Source organism: Paramormyrops kingsleyae, chromosome 17 (assembly GCF_048594095.1).
Source record: "Paramormyrops kingsleyae isolate MSU_618 chromosome 17, PKINGS_0.4, whole genome shotgun sequence".
Classification (NCBI taxonomy): domain Eukaryota; kingdom Metazoa; phylum Chordata; class Actinopteri; order Osteoglossiformes; family Mormyridae; genus Paramormyrops; species Paramormyrops kingsleyae.
The window spans coordinates 5,339,867-5,357,481 of NC_132813.1; the positions used below are offsets into that span (position 1 = coordinate 5,339,867).

Here is a 17,615-nt window from a genome sequence, read left to right on the forward strand (position 1 = left end):
GGTTTTCCTCAATGCCCAAGGCATTGTTAGCTGTTGCAGTTTTATCATTGTTAATGAACTTAAAAAGGGTCAGTCTGTTCCCAGCATGAATGATGTATAGATGACTGAAATGTATCTTATGTGTTAAGCTCCTTGTAAAACCTGCACATTTTTTGACATTACCAATGACATGGTCTATAATGAACTCTCATATTCACTCCTGAAGAGTTTAAAATAGCAATTGGGATACAAAAGCCCCAAATAAAGCTTAAAAAAAACTGTAGTGTAATTCAGTTCAAGCCACCAGCACAAGTGGCTCAGGGTCACGTACCTAAAATGTTGTCACTAGAACATTCTGGAACATTCTGTTAGCACCTGTCGCCCCGGTAATCTGTCTGCGGATACAGTGCTGGGGCCACAGGAGCTTTGGCCCCAGCTAAAAGCTGATTGGCCCCTTCCGCTGTCACTCACTGATTCAAAACATATCATTGGCTAATGATAAGGTTGGCCCATTTGTATGAATTATAGCCCCTCTAATGCCCCCCACCTAAAAAAAATTCTAGAATCGTCCCCTGGGGGGTGGGGGGGGGCGGGGTAGGGGGGGGTGCATTTACGTAAAACCTATGAGAAGTAAAAGAAAACTCTTTTATTACCCAGCAATTCAGGGCACTTAAATAGCAGCTCGGAAATTGAAATCTACAGTGGTGTCTCTGAGTCCTGCAGAACCACACTCTCTGGAAAAAAAACACATATCCAGCACAAAAGGCTCATATCCTGCTGTGAACAACCGCAGATCCAAACAGTGGCACAGCACGGGTTATCCATCTGCTTCCCCTGGTGTGCTCTGAGTGTTTTTATGGACGGGTTTGGGTACCTCAGGAAGTTTGAGGCCTGGGGGGGGGAGGTGAAGTGAGGAAGTGAGCTGTCCCATTAAAGGCGAAATCCGCCAGCATGCCTGTAAAAGGGCAGCGGGAGCGTGGGGCAGCCCCTCCGCCCGACACGTGCCGCCCGCCGCCCGCTGGGAGCGCTCTCTGGTCTTCCTCAAGTAATCCAAACAGAGGGCTGGAATGTGCGCCGGCCCCTCTGGAGATGGCAGAACCGCGGGCTTTTGAAGCTCTCCAGAGCATGTGAGAGAGAGAGGGAGAGAGAGAGAGAGAGAGGGAGAGAGAGAGGGAGAGAGAGAGAGAGAGAGAGGGAGAGTGCGGGCGAGTTTGTTTTCACACGTGCAAACTTTAAACTTAATAGTAGTATAATAGCAGTATAACGATTCTGCCCTGATTGCTACGTTTAGACATTAATCTGGGAAATTAGGATACCCCAACCTAGATTGTAATGTTCCAGCAGGACTTGAGGTCGGAATTCCTTCTCCTTCTTTATTATTCCGGGATGATGGTTCGTAGAGGGCTTTAGGAATTCTGTGGTGGTGTGTGTATCCCTTGCCATCCTGAGCCAAAGGAGCTGTTGTAAGAAAGGTGAGAACTTTGGATTCATTACCAAACAGTATTTGTTACATTTGGGTTCCACAGGGATGGTCAAGGTTCCTTTTACCCTGATCCATTTCAGAAGACTGTCCTCTCAGGATAGTACCTCCTGAAACATCAGCATGCCTCAACATATCCAAACAGTCACCCTAGAGTGTTAATTCCCTTCCTCGTTCTACCGGCACTGATTTGCGTTTATGCATCACCCTATGTTCCTGGAACGTCCTGGAAAGCCTTCCAGCATCACCTTGGAGTTGGCCTGGCAACTCTGGATCCTGTGAAGTCAGAGCAATCAGATGGAAGTTATTTTCGTGTGAAGTGCTTTTCCTTCCTGTGATAATCCTATCATAACAGTCTAGTGGTTTGTCGCGTGCCCCGGGTATAGAAGAAAACGACAGAGGCCTCTGACCATATCATTGGACATGTGGCTCTCTGATCCGTATATTCCAGACATTAATAATCAATCAATAAATAATCAATTCCATGAATCTGGCTGTCCCGGTGCACTAAGCAGGACAGAGGATACATCAATACATGAATATATTGCTATACTAGCTTTAGTCTGATTACTTCATCCATGCATTTTTCAGCCCCCCCCCCCCCCCCCCCCCACACACACACACACACACACACACATTCAATGACACTGCACTGTCATTTCCCACCATCCAATTAAAAAGCAGTGACATTCAAGAAGCTAAGATGGAGTGACATTAAGATTAATTTCTCGCGGAAACACAGTGACGTCATGCAACTTGTGAGCCATGGGTGTGTTTGGTTACCTATTTGCCAAACAGCGCCTCCGAAATAAAAGGGACGGATTTTTATAGGAACAAATCCCCCAGACAGACTTTTTAAAATATGTCGCCACAGCCTCTACACTCAAGATAATCCAGCATCCAGCTTCTCAAACTTTGAAAGTCGTACCGCTGAGTAAATTGCATTTCTCCCTGGGGTGGGCGAGTCAGAGAAAATCAGTAAACTCTCTCCTATTAAAACTCACGAACAGCAAGCCCCCCTCCCGCCATGAAACACCAAGGCCGGAAAGAAAGTTCCATTTATGTTGGAAAATCTGTTATTTTCGGCACGGTCTTGGCTAGATTATAAAACAGCGGGCAGACAGACTGTGACAGACCTCGTCGCTCTGGCATTAGTGCTCCAGCGAATTGCCAGCCACCAGCGCTAGCAGAAGCCTTCGTTTTAAGAATGTGGGGAGGGTTGTGACAAATGAAATGAACTTCCTTTAAGGGAAAGTGGAGGGAGTGTTAATACACGTCTCAGGCTGCTGGGTTAGGGGGCTCGAAGCGCGTCCCATCCCGAAGAGATCTAGAATCTCGAGATGGACCCCTGCCCCAGCCGCACGGAGCTCTTGGAATCTGGGACGGCGCTGGAGTTGATTTAATCAGTTCTTGTTATTGGATCCGGGGTAGATGTTGTCATTGCGCTGGCATCTGGCCGCTCATGCGTGACACACGCGTTACTGTTTTTGACTGAGGGGCAGCGGTTCCTCCACACTAGCACCCGGGGTCAGGGTGGGGAGGGGGGGCATTAAGGAGCTGGAGATCGACTTGCTAGCTTTTTAGTGTTCGGTTCCTTGCCCTTCCCCCCTCTACCGCTGGGACATTCAAACATACTCTGTGCATACAGGAGGAAGCTTGTCTGCATGCTGTGGATCTATTACCATCGACCCAGGGGAACTGGGTTCTGGATTTCCTAAATATGCATTTTTGGATTTTGGCCTTGGTGGGTGGTCCCGGCACAGCGGGGTGGTCAGGAAACATCTGCAAGCACCACCTGCTCGTGGCCACTGTGTGTCTCCGAACAGCCCCGCACCTGCGGAGCCCTGGACGTGGCCTGGAATTACGGATGAGAAAGTCGGACTCACAGAACAGCAGATTCATGACGATCATGCGGAATAAGTAAACAAGATTAATTTATATATGAGTGAAATGGCAAAGCAGTGGTAGATATTGATGATCTGCTGAAGTTCCTGTGGTGTGAGATTAGTGAAACATGCAGGACATAAGGTGAGGTCATCAAAATTCCAAGAATAGACATCTAGGAATAAGGTCACCTCAACTGGAAAACTGAGCATATGAAGATTATCACTCCAGGTGGGTGGTTCCTTAGGGTTGAACTGTGCCCAAAATGGGCAGCGGCCGCGCAGAGAGAAAGCGGGAGCTCTTTCTCATCGACTAAGCCAACACCTTTATCAATTTGCTAATGCGGTAAAAACAGGGAGCGTCTTGAAGGGGGCCAGCTGCTCGGCGCGGGTCTTTGCGGGAAGTCTATCGGTTTTCCAGCCACTGCTCGGAGCCTGGAGGGCCAAGTGCCCTTCATTAATCTTCAGGCAGAGCCCTCGCATCAGCAAAAAATCCCAAGGACCGCGAGGAGTGTTGCCCCAACTTCACTCAAAATAAAAAAGAAACACTCTCTGCATCCCCCCCACACCATCGACACCAAAGCCACATCCAGTAGCTTTCTTCACAGCTCCGTTTTTAATTAAGAAGAGAGTCTTTCCGAAGGGCTGATTCACAGAAGACAAAGCACTTAGCAGGTCTGGCCTTAAATAAGATTTTACATTCTGTTGCCGAAAATAAATCCATTTATTTAGGACTCCAGGGTAACGCTTCTCACGACTGAAAGGGCCGTACGTTGATTACAGCTGTACTGCTACATGCTGCTTTGAGTGAGTTGGCTCCCTGGTCTCTTTGAAACAAAAGAATATGAAAGTTAGATTTTTTTGGATCATACCAAGATGGAATGAGGGGGGGGGGGGGGGGGCTAGAGATGCTATCTGGGGATAAAAGCTGTCCTCAAATGCCACTGCTGGTTGTAATTAACATAGCAGCATGCTCCCAAACTGTAGATATGAAGCCACTTTTGTTTTACCAGTGCCTTCAGTCGCTACGCTAAACGTATCACGTCTGGAGCCAAAGAACCTGTGGACTGTTGGTTGGGGGCCTGGCAGGGAAAGCTAATGAAGTCAAGGGGTAATAAAGGTCACGTGCATTGTGGGAAATCCATGTAGAGTTTACAGGGCGCACTCGCAGCAGGTAAACCGCAAGAACACCCCCCACCACTCCAAGCCTCACCAGTTCCATATGTTTTGGCTCAGGCAGTCAGTCCATCACTCGTACACACACAGTCACCTGTGCCGCGAGACGGTCTGTCACGCCGGCGCTTCACCCATGACGTCACAGCGTTTATTGCCGCTCGCGCCGCTAATTAACCCACATTACTCATAAAAATAGCCGAGGGAGGCTAAAGTGGTATGAATCAGGGAGAGCGTTTACAGTGCCGATTAGTGCCTGCTTCTAGCTGCACTTAATAACTTTCAATTAATCTTTAAAGGGGATTTTTTTCAAATAAGTTTCGGCACATTTAAAATCATGCCAAAGTGATATTTTTAGGTACTTCTTAGGTACTTCACTTGTGATTCAGCGGGACGAGATGCGTGAACAGGCCCTGTAATTAATTAGCCCGACTGTGGGGGGAAAAAGCAGATTATTATGCAAATAGTTTGCTGTGGAGTACGCAGAACCGCAGCGGAGGATCCAGGTTGCCCCGCTCACTGCTGTAATTGTCAATCAGCCAATCATCACCCCAGGAGCCGTCCAGATTACGCTCAGATGCCGTTCGTTTTCCCACGTCAACACGGCGATAACAAGAACACCGACATCAGGCTCGTGAATGTGTGAGTGCTGGATGTGTGCCAGCTAGTCACACCGCCCCCCCCCCACCCCCCGGTGGTCTGATATTGTCATTGGCCACACAGTTTCTCTATGGATGCTGCACACTGGCTGACCCTGTATTCCCTGCCTCTCCAAAGCTTGCTCTCCACTGTATATGTGTGAATGTGAAATCTCATACTTGTTTGCTATCTAGTAGGCAAAATCTAGTATGCAAAGTGAGCATTATGTCCCAATCGTCAGTATGAATGAGACAGCAGATGAATGATATTACATTCTGGGCAATTCCAAAGTGTGCTAACAATGGACATTATGGTGTCCTATAAGTCCACTGCAGTGGCAGAGAATGTTCCTTGCTTCAACATTTTTTGTGAAGATGGCAGAGGAAGTGCCTTCTCTATACAAACATAAGTAGAGAGCAAGATGGGGTAGGCAAAATGACAGTATCTTCATGGGGATAAATGAAGTATCACTAATCTGTATATCGTTTGATTGCTTTCTTAGTAACGTTTTAAGAACCGCTGCTTCAGTCCTAACACTTCTCTGGTCTTGCTTTGACCGTTTTCCACAGCTCACCTCCTGATATTAATGATAGCAGATGGGCCACAGGCCTCATGTATTGTGTTTCATGTTCATACACCCTGCTAAGGGGCCTTGGTAGACGGCTCCATCCGGCCAAACTGTTGACGTCTTCATTGTCCAAAATCGAACCCATACACCAAAGCTCCATCTCCGATTGTGTCCCAAGTGGGTGCTGTGGGCAGTTTGGGTGCTACGCAATAAGCCTGCGGATACATCATTTTTTTGGGGGGGGGTTGGGGGGGGCAATCGTATGTTGTCATAGGCATTGGATGCATCTTCATGTGGGTAAGGTGTGACCACTTAATGCACTGTGTAAATATGTGTAGGACATTCTCCAGTACGGAAAGGTAATCAAGGAATCAGAGGAGGGAAGGAATGGAGGAAGTAGGGATGGGTTGAGCGAGATGGAAGAAAGGAACAAGCACACAAACCATTGGGTCCAGGTAAAAGGCTACAACTGGGTGTGAAGTGTGTCGCTAACACTTCAAAGGTCTTATTTAATTGGTCATAAGGTGCAGGTATAACAAAGGATTTGGCTGCCTTTTCCCTATTCCCATCCCAGGACTTTCGTAGCATTCATGAACAATGAGGTTATGACAACATGATCCATAATGCACCCCTCCAGATTCCCTCTGGCATTCTAGTCTGGTGTGTTAATGTAATGTACTAGGTTTCTGTTTCTGTGATCTCCACCTGAACATCGCTGCGATGTAACTTTGTTCAGCACGCGTGCATTATGGATGCTGCAGAAACCCATACATCTGAAGGGTAGCTGCTGAGGCACACATTTATTATTGATACCTATGGGGAGGCTTGCAAACGTCCTGCGACAAAACCTCCATTCGTCGAGCACGCTCAGTGGGAAGTGTTTTACTAAAGCAACGTGTGGCCCCGCCTCTGTGGCTTGACAGCCAATGGGTAAAGCCGCCTTGACTCTTAAAGTGACGGCGCACTGATGTTTTCCAGGCCGCTGTATGAATGAGGGACAGCGGAGTAGAAAAAGGACCACATGCCCATGTCCCTGTGGGACGGCCCATTGAGAACAGCCCTGGAATCACTCAAGGCCCTCAGAGCGAGTGGAGCGGGGTGGGGCGGGGTAACCAGCGCTGACACGTGGCACGCCGAGTGGCGACGGCGCTATGGAAACCGCCCTCGGCGCTGAGAAATTGCATTTCCAAACTTTGTTTTCTCTTCCTCCCTCTGCGGTCATTCCAGAAACACACAGTGAAAGTTTCCATTTTTTTTCCTATCAAGACCAGTCCCCGGGGGAATTTCCTAGGCCTGCTATACTTTTCCATCGAATAAAACACATTTTAATGAAGAACTACTGAGAGATCAAAGATTCAAGCCGTTTGATGAGCGTTGGATGACTTGCTTCTTCATTCTGGAGAGCGATACCATGTTTGTTTTCCATTACATTTTGTTTTGAGTGAGGGATTTGTGTCAGGCATTCATTTCAAAGGCTTTCTGCTCTGCCATTTTAAGCGATTTAAGCCAGAATACTTTTGCATTAGCCTGTAAGATATGAAGAAAGCCATTCTTAGCGCTATCGTTTGTTTTGCTGTCACTCCGTGGCCTACATTTCTGTGCAAGTCCGCCGCGTTGGGCGGAACGAGAGGTGACAGATCGTGGTGGAATCCCTTCATTCTGGAATCTCGTCTCATCGCTTGTACGTTTCCGTCGGGGGATGTGACTCAGCTGCAGAGGAGCGTCTGGGCCCAGGCGATTCTGTAATGCTTTATTTTGTTTTGCACGCAGACATCAAGTCTGCAGGGGCCAATCAATGGGACGCGTAGGTTTGACCTTTGACCCACTCCTCCCCTCCCAAGGGCCCGGCTGTGAAAACATGCCCTTCACTGAGAGTGAACCTTGGCTCGGCTGCACGGCACCTCGTTCCAATCAAGCTCACCAGAGGCCCCCACTCATCTGGTTTCAATTTCCACTCCTTCTTCTCGTGCGGCAGGCTCTTAATGGGCCGAGGCCGTGGAAGGGGGGCATTTCAGGGATCCGCATGCCTTAGGCAGGGGTTGGTCTCCTGCTGTAGGCAGGTCAAGAATTTAAGGAGCACTGGGGTGATGTGGCTAAGGTCCGACACTGGGGTGATGTGGCTAAGGTCCGACACGGGGTGATGTGGCTAAGGTCCGACACTGGGGTGATGTGGCTAAGGTCCGACACTGGGGCGATGTGGCTAAGGACTCCTGTATCACATTACCTTTAGACATTAATGTCTTTCTGTGCCCCAGATGTCTTAACTCAGTAATCCTTCATAACAACATATGCAGCACAAGTTCTTTCGTTATTCATTATCTCACACAGACACACAGGACCGACACACACCCACTACATCCGCGCCGTCTTCATCATGCGGCTTTCGGAAAGCAAGCTCCGGATTTCAGCTCACGGCCCGCAGAGCGTTGCCTCCATGCCTGTGAGAAATATTTTTGCTTCTGTTCATCAGTCCTCCAGAAGAGAGCAGTGGGCATCGGTTTGAAAATCCTCACATTTTTCTGCCATTGTCTGGAAAGTTCTGTCTGTTCTGCCACACTTCCCCTGGTGTGATGTGATGGATTTAGACAAAGATGAAGTTATGCTATCAAAATGCCAACATTTGTATTTTTATCGTTAACTGCAGTCTTTAAACATTCATTAATGTTGTGTAGCGTAGCCAGGCATAGCTAATTCATAACTGCGTTTTGAGTATATGATGTTTATAATGTTTGTTTCTCATAATGAGGAAGGAATAATAAAGTTGCTCAAATCAAATTTATTGGCACAGGTGGTGAGTCTGTTGTTGATTTACTCACGTGGTAGCTGCTCCTTCCCCCAAAAAGGAGTCAAATGAAGGTCTTCGTCTGCAAATGCACACACATCCATATGCCTCACATACACCCGCTCTTAATTAAATCTTAATTAAATTATCCTTCACTGAATCTCAGGGTCAACCATTCAGGGAACGCCATAAGTGAGGCTAAGTGTTTGCACCATAAAACGTCTCAGTCGGGGTCACTCCCAGGAGTGTTATAAATTGTGCCAGATAGCTCCATCCCGGATACATAAAAAGACCCCAACTCCAAAGAGCAGGTTGGCGTGGTAATTGGCATGCGTTGTTGCTTGCGGTCATCTCGCTCTGGTGGCTGGGCGGCTTGCGTGTTTCCTCCTGCGATGGCGGTTTATTGCAGTGACGTACCTGTTCGCGCATTCACAAGCGTGACTAATATAAACCAGAAAATAATCCCCCCAAATCGCCCTTTGATAGATCTGCACATCTGCCCCCACTTTCCTACCAGCTCCTCTTTTTTAGCTTTTCTGATATCGTGCTGAACCCCCCCCCCCACCGGGATTTCAAAACCAAAGGCATGCACCACATTCCTACACATAATTAATAACATAATATTTATGATGCATATTTAGCTTTATATATCATATGCGTATACATACATTTATCGTCCTACAACTCTGACCATGATATGCAGTTGGAAGATATGTGGGTAGATATATTTATTAGTGAAGGTAATGGAGTTTCAAATTAGGAACTTAAGCTGCTATTTAAACCATCTGCTCTTAAAGTTATGCAGATAAAGGCATCGGTAAATGGTGAGTAAAGTATTAATATTAATAAGATTATTAATGACAGCATGGAGTGCTAATAGGACAGCAGGAGGGCCACATACTGGAGAGAGAGATAGAGCGGTTAGCGTCAAATGGCGAAAAGAGGTCCACCGATTTTTAAAGATTAAAAATTAAAATTGAAATTAGAGCAGCAATGTTTTGGAGATGACAGCAGAATAACGCACTATATGTGCGTGTGCGAGTCCTGTGCCATCAAGCAGAATAACGCACTATATGTGCGTGTGCGAGTCCTGTGCCATCAAGCAGAGTAACGCACTATATGTGCGTGTGCGAGTCCTGTGGCATCAAGCAGAATAACGCACTATATGTGCGTGTGCGAGTCCTGTGCCATCAAGCAGAATAACGCACTATATGTGCGTGTGCGAGTCCTGTGCCATCAAGCAGAATAACGCACTATATGTGCGTGTGCGAGTCCTGTGCCATCAAGCAGAATAACGCACTATATGTGCGTGTGCGAGTCCTGTGCCATCAAGCAGAGTAACGCACTATATGTGCGTGTGCGAGTCCTGTGCCATCAAGCAGAATAACGCACTATATGTGCGTGTGCGAGTCCTGTGCCATCAAGCAGAATAACGCACTATATGTGCGTGTGCGAGTCCTGTGCCATCAAGCAGAATAACGCACTATATGTGCGTGTGCGAGTCCTGTGCCATCAAGCAGAGTAACGCACTATATGTGCGTGTGCGAGTCCTGTGCCATCAAGCAGAGTAACGCACTATATGTGCGTGTGCGAGTCCTGTGCCATCAAGCAGAATAACGCACTATATGTGCGTGTGCGAGTCCTGTGCCATCAAGCAGAATAACGCACTATATGTGCGTGTGCGAGTCCTGTGCCATCAAGCAGAGTAACGCACTATATGTGCGTGTGCGAGTCCTGTGCCATCAAGCAGAATAACGCACTATATGTGCGTGTGCGAGTCCTGTGCCATCAAGCAGAATAACGCACTATATGTGCGTGTGCGAGTCCTGTGCCATCAAGCAGAATAACGCACTATATGTGCGTGTGCGAGTCCTGTGCCATCAAGCAGAGTAACGCACTATATGTGCGTGTGCGAGTCCTGTGCCATCAAGCAGAATAACGCACTATATGTGCGTGTGCGAGTCCTGTGCCATCAAGCAGAATAACGCACTATATGTGCGTGTGCGAGCCCCGTGCAATAAGGCAGAATAATGCACTTTATGTGTTTGCATGAGCCCCGTGCAATCAAGCAGAATAACACACTTTATGTGTTCATTATCAGTCCCGTGACAGCTGTTGTATTTCAGCCGTGGCCCCGTGGTGAGCAGCAGGAGCAAACTGGGGGGGGGGTGATCCTTCCTGGCTGTTTTCAGTTAGTCCTACTTGGCGGGGGCCACGTCCATTTCGTCCACAAAAATCAGACCCGTGTTCCACATGGAATGGCTTAGGGTGCTCCAAAGACCCAGTCGACACCCTGACTTTCATCCTCATGAATTTCATGTGTGGGGATTCAAGTTGAGGTGGGAGGGGGGGGGGCTGGTGGAGTGTGAAGAATGTCCACATCTGTAGGCCTGGCAGTATCAGCGCCTACGCACCACTGGCATTTAACAGCACACGCCGCTGGGCTTTATTGCTTGGTTAAATATGGACCTGGAGGTGCGTTTTCAATTAGTCACGTTTTACGCACCTCTATCCTGCATATTCGCGCCGCCTCTTATGGGCCCCCCGCCGGGGTGGCAGTTCGTCTCAGAAAAGCCCCACGTCGTTAAATTACATTTAATAAAAAAAAAAACTACGAGGATGATACTTAGGAGGTAGGCAGTATCTTATGTTAGCATTGGCCATCTGCTACAGGAGTGCATCCATCACCAGGTCGTGGGTGAGCGGGATCCAATTCACTTCCCCTCTTCATGCACCTAGTCAGCTGTATTTTCTACCTAATGGACATAAAAAAATTGCAGATTGCTGCAAAATGGGCTTGGCAGAAGAAAAGCTTATTAAGTATCGATCCTGAGAGGTCAATGCTCAGATCCTAGCCCGCCAGCAGCCAGCCACAAATGGAGATTAGACCACATAAATAAACGCGCGACAACTTGCCATCCATTGTCTCCTCGACTCAACGGCCTAAGGATGCGCACTCCTGGGGTGAAGAATGTCACAAAAAGGAGCAACAGGAGGCTAGAATCCTTTTCCATTCATTTAGCTGACACTTTTATCCAAAGCTACTTACAGTAGAGGGAAAGGGTAACAATTTATATGAGCTGTCTGGGCTTCAAACCCATGACCTTCACATTGTTAGCACAATGCTCTACTTCTTGAGCTGCAACAAGTGAAAACCAGCCAGAATAGTGGTTCCCATCTGGCTTCGCCTCAAGACCCACATTATTCCTTGCTCAGCAAGTCACCACCCAAATTCATGTTAAAAGTCGTTGAATCGGGGGGGTTCATCTTCTGGGTCATGACCTACCGGTTTAAAACACCGTGCTAGAGCATCGGGTGTCAATTTAGACAATCCAGTTTCCCAAGTCGGCCTTAGTAACCCCCCCACCCCCCTTTCTGCTGGGTCCAGTCATTGTTGGAATGCACGGGTGGTCACCATCTCCATTTGGGGGAGGCTGGGACAAGGAGGTCATTGTTAGGCTGCGGCTCCTCGCTGCCCCCAGCGTTTGGATTGGCCCAACTGCAGCGTTTCTGATTCTCACCCCATCTGGAGTTGATTTACCGATGTTTATTCACACACCCCTCCCCTCCCCCCCTCCTGTGGTCTGTCGTCTTGCACACCCTGAGCCGCCCACCTCAGTGGAGGTGTGGTCAATGCTCCAGGACAGCTCATCTTGCACTATTTTTGTGTCCCCACTGCACCGCAACTCACTCCAGAGTGAAACATAACCCCCCCCCATTAAATACCTCCCTTCTGTCATCAGTGGGGATCAACAAAAAGAACCCAGCCCCAATGTATAACAGCAATCCGGCACCAATTTCGGGAAAAGTCGAGATGCGTCTGCCAGTGTCCAATGAGATCTACTGTCCATTTCCGTGGAAACAAAGTGGCAGTGGATGTCCATTGCCGCTCCTCTCGTCTCTGCGCCAGAATCCTCCCCTGGAGTGGAAAGGTGCACCCACACGCATGCAGTTCCAGTCACTGGCTGGGAGGGGGCGGTGTCTTTCTTGGATCCGGCCGCTTGCTTTTCCATTCCCGCAGCTGAAGGCGGTCTTGGGGGAGCTGCCCAGTTTGGGCTTTGTTTATTTTTTTTGTGCTTTGTATAAAATGGCCCCATTGTGAGGGTGTCCGAGGGGAGTGTGCAGTCGTGGTGCACGCCAGACCGCATGCTACACCCCTGCCTCTCGGACTCGGGGGTCACTATGCTCCAAAAAAAACACCGGCACTCCTCCTCACTGCATTCCTGCGCTGTTCACTGCGACGCGAGAAATGTCACAGCAGGGACGCCCTGTAGCATGCATTCCCAAACTAGCTCGCATGCAGCTTGTTATTGGGCACTAGGGCCCCTCTGAAGTGTTTGTTTTGGCACAGACTCCTACACTGGGGCCGTGAAGGTGCCTCACCAGCCATATGCATTACAGGCATTGACCAGACACACGCAAGGCGGATGGGGTCAGTCTGCAGGTTTGGGGGCTATTTTCTATAATAACAGCAGGGCAGAAACTCTGCCTCAATTAAAATGTAAATGGGGGTGGCAAGTTTGAAATGATTCATTCGGTTTCGGTTAAGAATAAGCCATTGCTTTCTGGAAAATTGAGAGTGGGCGGGGCTGGCTTTGAGTGTTTGCAGTTACGCTGACTCCTCGCTTCATCTGGAAAAGCCCCCCATCACTGCTGGAATTTTGCATGAAGGTGGCGAGGGGTGAGAATCGGGTGGGAATGTTTGCTGAGTTGATAACAGCGCCACCTAGCATACAACCATCCGTCGACTCTCTCGAGAGTCCAACAGAACGGTACAAGCAGATGTTGATCATGCACAAGACAAGCAGGTTTGGCTGATTCTCGATTCTGTTGGAAAAACGTTGTATTGATGTTTCTCCTTACTTTGCTGAGAGGGATCCTTTGGGGGTTGGCATTGGGTGGGGGTGTTGACAGATTTTTCCATCAGAACATTCATTAATTTAACTTTCAGGTCTAAATCACAGCAGCCGGCCCTGCTGGTCATGTGACCCCTCCCCGGCTCGCAAAGTAATGATGGATGTCTAAGAGCCATGTGAGTGCAAGGCCCGCAGTTATTTATCCTCTAACTGTGTTTCATTCCCCGTCTTTCTGCTTTTTGGATGGCCTTGGATTCCCCACCCAACTACTCACAAATCCACGAGCCAATGAGAGACACCGTGACATTCCTCCCATAACGTCTGCGAATCTGTCTGGGCCTATCCTCCATTGTAGACGTCGCCTTGACATTTCATACGAGCGGAACCGACTCGCCGAACGGGGATGGGATTAGAGACCTTATCCCTCCAAATCGCTGCCCCCAGAGCAGCACATGGGGGCAGCAGCAGGGCTTCGGTCTTAATGGGGCTGACACATAATTATTGCCTTTTTTTTCTCCCCCGCAAGCCTTCGAATCGAACGAGAGAACGAGCACCAGGCGTGACCGCCGAAAAAAATAGGGGGAAAAAAATGCATCTTAAAGGATTTTCTCCGTCAGATGTGGCAGTTTAAAAGAAGCATCTGGAAGTTCGAATAACCCCCACCCGTCCCGGAAACTGGGAGTGAGGGGTAGTGGGGGGAGGGGGGGGGGTGGCTGTTTTTTCTCTTCGTTGACTCTCTCAACCTGCACCACTGTTTCCACGATACATGTGTTGCTGGAATCTCGAGAATTTGACCCCCCCCCCCCCCCCCAAAAGCAGTAGATATGAAGCGAATGTGTTTCGTTCTTACATTCATTGCTGGCCACTCATCTCAGTAAAATGAAAAGCATACGCCGCTAAAAAAAGCCAACGCAGATGGTCAAGTCCACCCCCCCACCAGCATTTCAGGTAACCTATTATGTTAGTTAGTGCCCAGAGGTGTAACTGGCTGGATTTCCACATCTACATGCATCGCCAAATTGGACGGGGTGATTCTGCAATCCCATGTCTCCTCCAGCATTTCCTCCTTTCTTCCCCACGCAGTGAGAACACGGACAGCCACAAGCCCCATATCCAAAAAAACATTTATTGCCGTGTCTCGGGGCACCTTGAGTAACGCCCCCCCCAACCTGCAAATGCACGCCTTGCTTGCTAGATGAACCTGTCGCCTCCCGAAGATATAAAGTTTGGCACCGGGTGATGTTTGCCCCTCTCCAAGGCCTTGTACATTCCTCGGCGCATCTCGTTCTGACTCCGCCACGCTGCTGGACTCGGGAAAGCATAATAGGTGTCATATTTCACCCAGGACCTGCTCCCTGCCTGGTCACGGTGATTCACAGTGGGCAGAAATTTCACTGCCCTTACATGTACATGTTTGCGTGCCGATGCTGTCTGCATACATGTGGCTGTACACGCCGTCCTCGTCACACCTGCCTCCCATCACCGAAGGATGTAAAGCAGCAGTTGAATCATCCTGTCCAGAATGTCCTGTCGGGAATTTTCAAGGACGTCGAGGCGTCAGACTGAATCGTGGCTATTGTATGAAGCTTCTTGTCTCTTCTCTTCTCTTCTTGTCCCTTCATCTTTCACCCTCTGAGTCCTTCTAGCGATGGTCAGATTTGCCCGAAAACTTTTTATTCTGGTGTCCAGGCCTGAGCGTTGGCAACGTGCTTGTTTGGAACGTGTCCCGACTTCAGGCAATGTGACGGATATTTAGGGTGGGCGGGGGGGCACACTGGTGCATCCCACTGCTTGTACTATAATAAGATCGCCGGGTTCTGCTGGGAGGTGAATGTACTGGAGACCCCCCTCCAGGCACCTTCTGTAGAACTTGGTTCCTCTGCCTGCCCGAGCCGGACAAGACTGAGCCTGGCCAAATATGACCACAAGCGGCCAATCGCAATTGGCAGGCCCGGGGGGGCTAATTGTATGGCGGGCCTCGCTGGAGACTGGGGTCATTTGCATAACCACCTTATTGCGGTGGGCCATTCATGCTGCTCCGGGTCGGGGACCCTTAACTCCGCTTTCTCATTCGCTACAAATCACCTTGTGGAAACCAAAGGAAAGATCCAGGAAGATCTTTTCCAGTAGCTCCATCCTTTAGTATTCATGATCTAAAGTAGGATTCTCTTCTTTTTTTGGTTCCGCGGGAGCCTGGTTCTTGGATGGACTCTGTAATCCATCTTTATAGAACCAGAAAAGAAGATTAAAACCGAGTTCCAAAACAAATCAGAGGAGAACAAACGCGGTGCTCGAGCACAACCAGGGACGGCTTTTGGACGCCGACCGTGACTGTAAGCCTAGTGCCCCGGTTCTGCCGCCACTGCTCTTGTGGTCTGGGGAATCCTACTGGCGAGTTACAGCACAAATGTTCACCCCTCCCCCCCCCCAAACAACTGGCACGTGCCAGCACCACACAAAAGGAGGGCTAATTCCAGCGCGGATGTGCCATCACTAACGCGGCCTCCCAGAAAGGCATCCGAACGTGAGCAGGGGGCCAAAACATTATTATTCAAATCCATGGTCAGCCTGTTTTTTGATGCACTTTCTCGACAGTCGCACATACAGGCACACACACCACTCGAGGTAGCCTGGCCATTTTCTTTCACATTACGGTGACCGTTCCTCTCTGGAACTTCAGTCCTTCTGTCAAAGGCCTTTGATCATTCCAGCTCCTCCTGCCTCACGCTTGTAAAGACCCTCCATGAAAGAGTGAATTCGTTATCATACCCAGTACATGGGTTTCACTCATTATTGAGATAGAGGCAGTGGTTATGCTCAGTCTGGGCTAATGGCCGCATGGGCCCCATCTGTGGGCCCCGTTTGTGGGCCCCTGCGACCGGCACATGAACTCAAAAGTCCGTTGGCTGCTCCTCACCAAGCTATCAGGAAACGCAGAGATGAGGGACGGCCGGACAATCCTCACCGGTCCTCGGCACTCAACTCCCAGGTGGCCGCGGTGACAGGCATACCGACACTGGCAACTGGTAGGATAAATGGGTCTGCAAATACTACATTAAAAAGTAATGGACTGGGGACCTACTGGGGAGAGAAATCTCTCCTTTACTGCTGAGGCAGGCTTTTCTACTGGACCCTGGCCCTGGGGCAGGGAGCTTCGCTCCCCTTGGAGGGAGCAGGGAGCAGTAGAAGTTCAGGGAACGTTTAAGTTTGGACTTTTCAACGGCCAGTCGATTGTCTCGGAGGTTAATTTGTAGAATTTGTAGCAGGAATCTGTACTTATAGGTCAATTATAGAACCCTTTGAAGAGACCGAGTTAGGTCTTGTGTGACTGTTAAAACTTCATGTACGCGACCAGAAGGTCGCTGGTTCAAATCCCATGGTCAGCTATGTAATTTCACAACTGGGCCATTGAGCAAGCCGTTTAACGCACAGTTGCTCTCAGGACTGGCTGCCCCTGCTTCCTCAATTGTATGTCACCTTGGATAAAAGCAATGCTTTAAATAAATTCCTGTCGCAATCCAAAGGAAAGGTGTGAGGCTGATTAGTACTGTATCTAAAAGTTTCTTGATGTGTTTGACTGTGTGTATGTGCCCAGTGATGGGTATAGCCCAACCTCGTGCCCTGTGTTCCGTGAGGGAAGGCCCTGAATGACCTTGACCAAGATGAGCAGAACACAATGTATGTTCCTCATGTGTATCATGTTTTTTGTGATATGCAGCCTGTGAGTTCCTGTTGCTCCCTATTTTGTGCAAACTAAATATGGAAGCTAGCACCTCTCCTGTGATGTGGTCATGGTTAGAGATGGAATGGTATGGATATTTAATATCATGATTATAGTGACCAAAATTATCGCAGTTCTCAACGTTATGGCGGTATTGTTAAAATGTCCTGAAAATGTTCAAAAAGTTCTGATACACAAACTGAAATCATTTCATCAAGTTTCACGCTGAAAACCACAAATGAAACTAGCAGCGCTATATACCGTTTACATAAACATTAAAATACTAACATAGCCAATACCTTATGTAAACATGTGAAAACCACATCAAATGTGCATTAACATTTAAAACCTCCAGTGCACTGTCACTGTGAATGGCCATTGCCTACTGCCATGTTTCCACTGGCACAAAACAAAGCCACACTGCACACTGCACCTGCACCTGCTGCATCTGGGACACTGTCGATAGCTTTGGTTGATGCTGGGTGGTATTTAACGTGTGTTTTTCAAAGTCTGGAAATCAATCACGGTTTTAAT

The 17,615-nt window shown here is 48.6% G+C and overlaps 1 protein-coding gene across 1 annotated transcript in view; it reads left to right on the top strand.

The window, feature by feature from the left end:
• Positions 1-17,615, top strand: part of LOC111849353 (CXADR-like membrane protein) — a 53,900-nt gene that overhangs the window by 22,108 nt on the left and 14,177 nt on the right. The gene's annotated exons all lie outside the window — the stretch shown is intronic.